Source organism: Mytilus trossulus, chromosome 9 (genome assembly GCF_036588685.1).
Source record: "Mytilus trossulus isolate FHL-02 chromosome 9, PNRI_Mtr1.1.1.hap1, whole genome shotgun sequence".
NCBI lineage: Eukaryota > Metazoa > Mollusca > Bivalvia > Mytilida > Mytilidae > Mytilus > Mytilus trossulus.
This window is the reverse complement of record NC_086381.1, coordinates 16,556,960-16,569,408: the sequence shown is the minus strand read 5'-3', so window position 1 is coordinate 16,569,408 and position 12,449 is coordinate 16,556,960. Positions and strand designations below refer to the sequence as shown.

General features: G+C 31.5%; 1 pseudogene; it reads left to right on the top strand.

Annotated features, from left to right (window-relative positions):
- Nucleotides 1-12,449, top strand: part of LOC134684333 (uncharacterized) — a 285,814-nt pseudogene that overhangs the window by 239,187 nt on the left and 34,178 nt on the right.

Below are 12,449 nucleotides of genomic sequence, written 5' to 3'. Positions count from 1 at the left end.
AATTTTCAAGAGTCTATAATTCAAGTTAAATATATATGAAATTAACGTTTTTACCCGAATTCTATGGTTCTTTCAACATAGAAATGTAGGAACAGAATGGATTGGTTCTAAAAATACAGTTTAGTGTTTTGTTGTTTTGTGGATATTTTTAAAAGCTTGTACAATTAATTATATTACCTGCTATCATGTTCAATTGTCGACCTTGATTAAAGTATGCTTTATTTATTTATGATGTTGTCTGTGTATCAACAGCTTGGACCTTTCAGTTCATGTTGCATCTTTTTAAAATATTTTCAGGAAAGCCCAATATTATAAATATCTGGGCAGAAAACAAAGCAGGATTGGTGAGCCAGAGTATGTCTGGTGGAGTAATCATTGACACAACACCTCCAGGGCCTGGTGTTGTACAGTGTCCAGAATATGTTGGTGTAAGTGATTGCCTCTGTCTGTTGTGTTGTACCATTAAATTAAGAATGGAAATGTAGAGTGTTTCAAGGAGACAACAACTGGACCAAAGAGCAGAAAACAGCTGAAAGCAACCAATGGGTCTTCAACACAGTAAAAAATCCCTCACCTGGAGGAAGGCTTCAGCTTGCCTCTAAACAAAGAAAGTGAACTAGTTCAGTGTAAATGGACGTCACACTAAAATCAAAAAGCGAAATGGACTAAAATTTAAAAGCATGTAGCATTCTGATCTCATTTTAAAACATTCACTAAAAGGCTGAAAGTTCATACACTTCCAATAAAAGAATAAAGATTAAGATATTTGGTAAATAAATAAATAAATCAGTAATTGTTGAAAAATTATCCTTTTTGTTTTTAGGTAAGAAGTTAAAGGTAAAAGATGTTCATACCATTACAAAAGAAGAAAATTATGTTTTATTATCAATCTCATTAAAATCCGATGTTCTGATACGCTACCCTCCACTAACTGTTAGTGGAGGGTAGCGTATCAGAACATCGGATTTTAATGAGATTGGTTTTATTATGTGATTGTTTTGAATTCAATAACTAATCAAATCATCTATAAAGAATACTTTCATGCAATGTTCAATTTTCTATTTTAGCTGGAAATGCCAATTCATTGTAAATGGACAGGGTTCTTAGACAATGAAAGTCCAATAGAGAACTTCAACATTTCTATGGGGTCATCACAAGGTTCAAATGATATTCTGGCTGGTCATACAGTGTCTGGGTATGCAAGTCTGTATTCTATACAAGGTAAAGCTTTTCTCCATGTATTAAGCTTGAATGATAAGGTCATTTAAAATCCTAACATTTGGAATTAAATTAGATGAAATGTCTTTGTGCATGCATATGTACAAAATAAAAAGATGTGGTATGCTTACCAATGAGACAAAACTCCACAAGAGACCAAATGATACAGAAATTTACAATTATAGGTCACTGTACAGCCTTTAATAAGTCTGTATTATGTAAACAGTAAACATAAAAGAATAAAACTAGAATTTAAGCATTTCCATGAGATCCTTACAAAGTGACATACATGTCACACACTTGCATATATCAATGAGTGTATCTTATGAAGAACATATGTCTATAATAACTACATGTTACAAGCATACACAAATATTTGTTATTTTCTTTTTGTAAATAAGTTTTCTCAAATAAATAATTTCTGTTGACTGTATTTTCTGATGTACTCACACATTAGATTGATTGGTTGCTGTTTAATGCCACCATAGCAAACATTTGCTGTATCTTGAAATTGTATTGTTTATAAAATGAAGACTAAAATTAAACAGCGGTGTGACATTTATTTTAGATTTTATATAAATTACCATTTGCTACAGTAAATTTCATACAAGTAATATTCTAATATATGATACCTATTTGGTTTACAGGTGTAAATAGCTTGTTAGAACATGGTAAGTCTTACTATGTGACAGTTACAGCCATTAACACAGTCGGCATGGAAACCTATGCTTTCTCTGGTCCTGTTGCCATAGATACAACCCCACCAAAATATGGGAAGGTTGTTGACCTTCATACGACCTACAGAATTGATGTCAGAGACAATGAAGCTACTGTTAGAATGAATGCAAAGATTTGTTCAAATGATGAAGGCAAGTATTGATTAGGAAATTGTCTTGATTGAAGATTAAGTAACAAGATCAATTTCTCAATTAGAAAAATGCCAACTACATTTGGTTTATATAATGATCATAAGGTGCACATCTTTAAATACTCATTTGACTCTGGCTTTATTTTAATGGTTAACTGGTATTAAACAAAATTAGTATAGAGTTATAACAATCACAATTAACAATTTTTATACACCCGTGATGTTTCAAAATTTCATTTTTGAGTTATTGAGTATTTTGTAAAAAAGGGGGAGGTGGTTTTTTCAATGTTGTGCCGTATCTCAAAAACAATTTAAGAAATAATTCCTTCATGTCATGCTCTATGCTCATTTTAACATGGGTAGGCATTATATTTGTCGATATTTTACATTGAGCGTTAGCGAGGTGTAAAATGTGGTCAAATATAATACCTACCCATGTTAAAATGAGCATAGAGCATGACATGAAGGAATTATTTCGATTCTAATATGACAAATACAATAGATTTATAGGTCGAAGCGTACGAAAATACCGTAAGAATGGTTGGCTGTTCCCGTGTCCTCCCTGAGGAATCTGTATATTATATTTAAATTATATATGTTTAAAAACTACGAGCAGGGCAAATATATGTTTTTTTTGGTAAAAATATATGATAAAAATTTATGTTTGCTGCTTAAAAGTAATTATTACATTGGTTGCAATGAATTACATTGATTTCCCAGTTAAATAAAAACTGATAATTTCACATGTGAAATAAACGTGGTTATTTCACTCTCTGACGTCATACAACAATAGGCATTGTCAAGACGTCGATAGCGTCGGATCAAATCAAATTGTGAATTCATAGAAAAAACATATAGTTCCTTACATTTCCAACATTAATTTGTAATAAAAAGTATAACTAATCGCCGTATTTGAATATAAAAAATAAGACAACTTGTGACCGAACGCCGCTATAGACTGCGCACTCGTTTAATCCATGCGTCGTTCGGTCACTCGTTGTCTTATTTTTGATATTCAAATACGGCGATTAGTTATACTATAAATATTTAAAAGGATAACGATGGAAATAACGTTAATATAAACAGTACGTCCGTGTACATGTGTCAAACATATTTTTTGTGCTCATTAGAACATGGCTTTGTTAACAAAGCGTAATAAGGACGTCATATTAGAATTATGTATATTGCTTAAAACTTTACACACTTCTTTGTTATATTAATCTAAAGATCTGTATACTTTTTGGTTTTGATTCAAAATTTTATTTTAGTGATATTTAGTTTTTTGTAATAAAAAAAACAGAGTTGGGGGGGGGGGGGGGGGGGGGGGGGGGGGTTCACATGTCCCGCCGTATCTCAAAATCAATATATAGTTTTATGGTCCGCTAAAGTCAAAATAACAACTAACACATATTATGATGATGCAGGCCACAGATGTGACGGTTTATGTTTCAAATCAATCATATCAAAAGATACATTTATAAAATTTGCATACACTACAATTATAAGTACCAATTATGAATTTAATATACAATACTTTCATTACAGTCTGAACCAATGAGCATATTATGTTATAATAAAAAGACAAATGTCATCAATTATTGAAATTGAATTTTTTGAAAAGTCAATTAATTTAGAGTTATCTCCCCTTGACTATAAATTTGTTAATAATAGTGGAACATCTCAACTTTTGAGAGCAGATACCCCTCTTAATGTCCTCATTAGATTCAACCATTAACAATCCTCTTTACAAGGAGGAAGAAGGGGAAGGGGGAGGGGATAAAAATATATATGAAATTTAATGTCACCAAATTTCTGTACTTGTTTCTCCTTTGGCAGCAATTTGGAAAAGAGGCTGTATATTCAAACATGTGCTTGTAGCAGCGCCCCCTTTCAATTAAAGAATTCCAAAGAGTTTCAAGACAGATAATAACATATGTACCTACTTAACTATTTTTACATATATCTAAAAATTTACAGACATGATAACACAAGACTGAATACAATTAAAGTTTACAGTCTTTATTTGTGCCATAAAGTCACCTATGCTGCACATAAGTGTATATTGCTTAAAACTTTCTCTGAAACTATTTACGATTATTGCATAAAACTTCCACAGACGTTGAACGTATCATGCGCTCATGACGCAGCTGTTTATTTAACAAGTAATCATTTAAGAAAATGGTAAAAAGTTCAGATTTTTGCCTGTCCACTTTTTTCATATTAGGAATACTGTATTTTAAGTACCTTCATTGATGCATTCTAGTTTTTGTGGTTGTTTGGAGGTTCTTATAATATTGCTTTGTTGTATGTGCTTTATATACAACAACAAAAAAGACACAATAAAAATATCACTTTCACAAGTTTTAATAAAGATGTATTTCTGAATTTGTTTTCATTAACATATTTTGTGTTTTATAGAGTGTAATGATTTAGATGCTACTTGTTCAGAATCTCTCTCCTCAGTAACAGCAACATGGCAGCCATTTTATGATGAAGAATCTGGTATTGAGGGGTAAGGTTTTATTATTGACATTGGTTTTCTAACAAAAAGGATTATATATGTGTACTCCATTTGAGTAAAATCTGAATGGCAGTAGGTTCAAGCTTATACCCTGAATAAATCCTTCAATAGACAAATTAAAAAAGGTAGTGCATATATTGTTTCTTTGGTGTATTAAAAATGCAATGGAACATATTCAGATACATGCCTTATTGTGCCTTAACAGTTGCAGGTAACCTGCCAAGCTCAGATTCCTCTTGGGTCCTGTATATCATATGTTTCATATGAGCTTCATATATTAGATTAAGGATTGATCCTTGACCAGTTTAAGTCAGAGAGTTAACGATATTCCTCTTATTTTTAAATGCTGAAATAACCAATCATACAGTATTTCAGCATTTAAAAGTAAGAGCAAAGGCTAACTTATTGGAGTCATAATATAAAAATTTATATTTTTTTCTCTTGATTATTATGTTGTGAATAACTTTCTTAAAGAGTCTCATTCTGTTTAAAAGGTAATGTACAATTTCCAACACAGCAAAATGTAATATATAATGACTATTTTATATAGATACCAGATAGCCTTGGGAACTACTCCTGGTGGAGGACAGATCAAACCATTCTTTGACATACCTCTTGATGTCAAGTATTTCACAATTGGAGGATTAGACTTGATGGGTCAGAGAAAGGTTAGTGAACTTTGTCATTGCAGTTAAAAGATAAAGGGGAGTACTCTAAAAAAAAGTTAAAACACATTATGATGTTATATTATCACTTGAGGTCTGCATACTTTAAATCTGCTTTCAATAAAAGATTGTCAACAAAGAGTTGTATTGTCTAGAAAATATGGTAATAACGGAAGCTTTTAATTGTACAAATTGTGCCAGCCTAGCACCAGCAAAGAATTTTAAGACTCCCATTGGTCATTTTCAAAATGATAAGTTTCGCTCCATATTGAAAGTACAAAATAAAATTTGTCTTTCCAACAGATAAGTGGTTTACTCTAGGTGTTAACAAATAAGAGTCAATTTCTAAAAAGGTTGAATATAAAAAGATGGTGTGGTAAGGTTATATATGGGACCAACTCTCCACAAGAGACAAATGACACAGAAAATAACAACTGTGTCACTGTACTAAGTCACTGTACTGCCTTCAACAATAAGCAAAGTTGTTTCACAACCCTCAGAAATCTTAGATTGATTATAATTTGTATGCTTCATTTGATTGGTTATTTTAGGTTTATGTATCAATCAAAGGGACCAATGGAGCTGGACTATCTAGTGTTGCTACATCCAATGGTCTGTTTTTGTCTTACATCAGTCAAGGATTACCTCCCCTTACACACATAGGAGTGTATGATGTACTTAAAGGATCACATGGTGATGTGTAAGTCATTTACTGGAATGCTTAATTATTTAGCTTAATTATCACAGATGTAACCATTTTCAACAAAATTATTTTATGGAACAGCTCCAGTCATAACCACTTACTTGAACTCTTTGTTTATTTGTCTAGGAGTGAGCTATAATGAGTTTTCTTTAGTTATTTAGTAAGGACATAGCTAGTTTATCATATAGTTGTTCAGGTAGTTAACCATGTATCGACTACAGCTCGTAAATAAAAAAATGGACAGGAATAAAACTTTTAGTGAACTTTTGATTATTCAAGCAAAATGAACATTGACAATGTTACTATTATTGAAAGGCATCTGCACCTACTTCAATAAGGGTAATTTGTGAATCTTATAATTTATTTAATTTTTGTTTTAAATGTTCTTTTTGCAAACAGCCTGAGTGACATATTCTAGCTTTTAATGGTCTTTATTAATTGGTAATGAATGTCAGCTTTTCTTCTCAATAAGGGGATGGAATTCACCAAACATTTAGTAAATGAATTTTCAAGTGCACTCATAACAAAGAGAACTTTATCAAATGTTTTGATTTTTTTCATTTGAGGTTATAATGATGCATTATCATTCTTAATTTTAGGAATTTCCAGGAGAGCTTTGACACATACAGAGCATCATGGGATGTGTCAGGTGACCCTTGTCCAATTGTTAAATATGAATGGCAGATACAGAGACTAGATGGGTTGGTTGTGCAACGATGGCTGGATGTAGGAGGTGAGTTGTGGTTCACTTGTACTCATGCAGTCCAGGAAAACTGGTATTTCATGAATAACAATGAATGTACATGTTTTCTTCTCTTTGTTCGGGTTGACACACTCCCTATTTCCATTCTTAGTTTTAACAGTATTTCAAATAAAAAAAAATAATGGATTAATGAAATCTACAATGAAAATACCTATGCATTTGATTATTTTAAAACAAAATTTACACGGAAACACTTATTTTAAAGTACAAGGGTGGAAGGAGCAGTAGGACAAAGATGTTAGGTCTTTAGCTGTAGAAAAATAATACCTTTTGAGAAATATAGATATGAAGCATTCATTAACACAAGAGAAAAGTTTTAATTGAAATCAGAAGAATTTTGAATAAATAACTTACGTTTTATAGTGAAAACAGCCGGTATGAATGATGGTCTACACATGAAGAATGGAGAGTTGTATTACTCGTTACTGAGAGTGACTAATGCCCTGAACTACACCTACATCATCAGATCTGATGGAGTGACTATAGAACAGGATCCATTACTACCTGGCAAAGTGTTTGATGGGGATATCACAGGGTATGACTTAAACTTCCTACCATCCAAAACAATGGTCACAGCTAACTGGGATGGATTTGGACTCCTTGCTGGTGCATCATCTCAAGTGGATGTAATTTCAGGTAAGATATGTTGCAGGAATCTATTACATCCATCAATCTGCGTTTTTTTTTGTTGTTTTTTTTTGGGGGGGGGAGGCTATTCATCCTAAATGAGTAGCCAGGTTTTTTCAGATATCTTTAAAACTCATTATAACATTTTTCACCTCAATTTTTTATCCCAAGATTTTGGGATTTCCAATTGCAAAGCAGTCATGTGTCTTTTATCTGCAACTCCTCATCTGATCTTTCTTACATAATACCATTATGTACCTCATGTTTTAATTTTTCAACTAGATAATTAGGAAGCTCCATCAAACATTATATGACCTTCATATTTCTCTACAAATAGGTGGAGTGGGTATATAAGAGCTCTGTTCTCAAGCATTTGAGAAGGTAATGAAAGATTTTGTTTCTTCTTTTGCTCTTTGTTCACTCTATCTTAACTTTTACTACTTTGACATGAAAGGGATGAGTTGATCTGCTATTTTTAGTAAAGGTAATTCTTTATTCTGTTTATTAATAGGAAATCCAGGAATTCATGTGGACCAATCAAAATTAGATGAACAACCAGATAACCAACAGGTGGCATTCTATGAGGTAGCTGTAGGAACAGATCGAAGATTTCCAAAGACCAGAGACAATATTGTGCCATTTACAAACATGGGAAAGAATACTACTGTGACCTTCTATAACCTTGATCTGGTACCTGGAACTGGACTTTATTACTTTACTGTTAAAGCATCCAGTGCATCATATTCAGTTGCCACAGTAACATCAAATGGCTTCCATGTTGGATTTGATGGAGGTGTCACTCGTAAGTATAAATCATTATTTCAAAATATAAGAAATGAGGCATAAGAAAATTAAACTTATTGGAATATTAAATATTTAACAGACAAATGTATCAGATACTGAGGTAACTTTTAATGTACTATTTAGGTGGGCCTCTTTTTCTATATTTATTTGCAGTCCATTTTGGTTTTGTTTCTTAGTTACTTTTATAAAGTTAACTTCTACCACAGCTAAGTATGATAAGCTTTTTGAATAAATAACATTTAGAATATTGGAGTTCAATCAGCTTATGATAAACATTTTTATTACAGCTGGAACTATTATAATGAATGACTACATAAACACAGACAGGCAGGTGGATGTTCAGTTTGAAGGTTTTACATCCAAGTTAGACATACTAATGTACTATGTAGCTATATCCAATAACACAGATCTCAATGGAACTGACTGTAAATTATATGTAAGTTATAAGTTAGACATACTAATGTATTATGTAGCTATATCCAATAACACAGATCTCAATGGAACTGACTGTAAATTATATGTAAGTTATAAGGTAGACATACTAATGTATTATGTAGCTATATCTAATAACACAGATCTCAACGGAACTGACTGTAAATTATATGTAAGTTATAAGTTAGACATACTCATGTATTATGTAGCTATATCTAATAACACAGATCTCAATGGTACTGACTGTAAATTATATGTAAGTTATAAGTTAGACATACTAATGTACTATGTAGCTATATCTAATAACACAGATCTCAACGGAACTGACTGTAAATTATATGTAAGTTATAAGTTAGACATACTCATGTATTATGTAGCTATATCTAATAACACAGATCTCAATGGTACTGACTGTAAATTATATGTAAGTTATAAGTTAGACATACTAATGTATTATGTAGCTATATCTAATGACACAGATCTCAATGGTACTGACTGTAAATTATATGTAAGTTATAAGTTAGACATACTAATGTATTATGTAGCTATATCTAATAACACAGATCTCAATGGTACTGACTGTAAATTATATGTAAGTTATAAGTTAGACATACTAATGTTCTATGTAGCTATATCTAATGACACAGATCTCAATGGAACTGACTGTAAATTATATGTAAGTTATAAGTTAGACATACTGATGTATTATGTAGCTATATCTAATGACACAGATCTCAATGGAACTGACTGTAAATTATATGTAAGTTATAAGTTAGACATACTAATGTATTATGTAGCTATATCTAATAACACAGATCTCAATGGTACTGACTGTAAATTATATGTAAGTTATAAGTTAGACATACTAATGTATTATGTAGCTATATCTAATGACACAGATCTCAATGGAACTGACTGTAAATTATATGTAAGTTATAAGTTAGACATACTAATGTACTATGTAGCCATATCTAATGACACAGATCTCAATGGTACTGACTGTAAATTATATGTAAGTTATAAGTTAGACATACTAATGTATTATGTAGCTATATCTAATAACACAGATCTCAATGGAACTGACTGTAAATTATATGTAAGTTATAAGTTAGACATACTAATGTACTATGTAGCTATATCTAATAACACAGATCTCAATGGTACTGACTGTAAATTATATGTAAGTTATAAGTTAGACATACTCATGTTCTATGTAGCTATATCTAATGACACAGATCTCAATGGAACTGACTGTAAATTATATGTAAGTTATAAGTTAGACATACTAATGTATTATGTAGCTATATCCAATAACACAGATCTCAATGGAACTGACTGTAAATTATATGTAAGTTATAAGTTAGACATACTAATGTATTATGTAGCTATATCTAATAACACAGATCTCAATGGAACTGACTGTAAATTATATGTAAGTTATAAGTTAGACATACTAATGTATTATGTAGCTATATCTAATAACACAGATCTCAATGGAACTGACTGTAAATTATATGTAAGTAATAAGTTAGACATACTGATATATCATCCTTCCCTCAGCCTAGTATAATCCTGCTCAATGGTTCCATAATTCTCATATAACGGCTTTGAGACGAGGGCAGGCATTATCAGCGAGATCACAATGTCTTAGGAGAATTTATCAGCGATGTCACATTGTGAGAGGAGACTTTATCTAGCTTGCTTGATAAACGGATTAACTTCATATAGATATCGTAAAATATCAGCCGCTTGACACATTGTGAAGCTTTTTTCCACATTATGGATTGCGGCTGATATTTTACGATATCAATGTGTAGAAAACCCTATAATCTGTATGTATTAGGTAGCTATATCCAATAACACATATCTCAAAGGAACTGTCTTGTTACTTCCAAAGTTGGAATTAAAATATAGTGCAGCCAATAGGGCTCAAAGGTCCTGATCCTGAAATCCCAGGCTTAAAAACATGAAATCCTGAGTTTAAAGAAATTTAAATTCCAACATCCTGAAATTCGAAAATATAATTCCTGGATGTCGAAAGGATTCATCCCGAAATCCAGAGCTTAAAAACACCCCATCCTGATGACTCAAAAAAGTTCCTGCCTCCTCTTATTGCAGCTGTAAAATGTATATGTACTTTTTTTGCACAACACTGGCACACTCAGATTTATTATTAATTATGTGCTTGTTTGTGCCAAGCAGAGAAATACCAGATACAATTTTTTAAGCTTTGACCTTATATGATATTATAAATCCAAACATTCTGTAATTGGTGTGAGCATGAGACTGCATTAGTAAGACAATTATCACATGTTGGAAGTACAGAAAGAAGACAAATGTAACATCAACAGCTTTCTGGTGTCCTGCTTAACCTTTAAAATGAAATACATGTAATAGTTACTGTGAAAGTACTTTTATTCGTGGGGTACCAATTTTCGTGGTTTTCGTTGATGACTTTATCCACGAATTTAAGTTTCCGCTGAAATAAAACAACCATTGTCCAAATCAAGACATGGAAAGATCCCCATCGGTAGGTTTGAACACTTATATGATGTAGAGAATATATTAATTTATAACGCCAAATCTGAGAATACTTTAATAGCAGTCACAGAACTACAACCGCATGCAGGATTATGCCCATTTTATCTTTAATAGCATAAACTGTACAACTTTTGATCTATTAATTCTCATACAAAATATTTTTGATCGATGAAAGTCAGATTTCCGGTATTGATATGCTAGTATGATTAAGTGTTCATTTTATATTCTCATAGTTCTGGTACATATGGAAAATAATAATTTCATGCTGGGCTCGATTTTGATAAGAATTATTTGACAATTTAAGATACATTTGTAGCATTTATTTATGTTACTGTTTTCTTAAGGTGACATTTTTATGGCCTAGTTAACACCTTTGATGGTCTTTAATCTGTTGATCACTTTATCATGGGTTAATAAGTGTTATCACTACAATTTACAGGGTCAATGTTTACTTTGCAATTCAGATCCAGACTATTTGTAACCTTCGTTTCTAAAGATTTTTAATTTTTCCTCAATTTTTTTTTATAGAAAACTAAAATCCAGGAATTTAAAAACCCACGAACATGTAAATATTGCTCAAACCACGAAAATTGATACCCACGAATTAAAGTACTTTCACAGTACTTTATAAATAAACAATAAAAGAAACATCCTGCTTGGTAATGAAATTCATTAAGGTTTACCTTTTGGTTTTAGCACAGTTAGTTCTTAGACAAAAAAAAATTATATTATATGAAATTCTACTTAACATGTTTTCAGTGTGAACTTATTGTTTATAAATAGATTGATGGAGGATCAGCCACTGACGAAGAGAAACTGCACCTGTTCAGTATATTCCCTGTCAGTAATATCAACAAGAATACATTCTACACACTAACACCCCTACAACTTGACCAGGGACACACATATTATGTGTATGTTATGGGTAAGTTATGTGACAAAAACCCTCATTATTAGACCTGTATACAGCAATTTATTTTTATACCCTTTGCTATACTTCACACTAAAATTAGGACAAGGAACACTGTAAATTAAAAAAAAGTATGTGATGTGTTTTTTATTGTGAAAAATTCAACAGTATAGGTTCAGAAAAAAAAGAAGTAATATTTTACATTTTAATATTTTCTGAAATAATTCAATCCTTTTTTAAACAACTGCAATAATGAATGCATAGAAAAAAATCTAAATTGACAGGACCTGCTTAAATAGACAGTTGATATAGACCTATGAGCATTCAACAAACTGTGCAGTGAATATAAAAAAAAATCCTATTGTTGATTAAATCAAGGAAGTGAAACACATATATA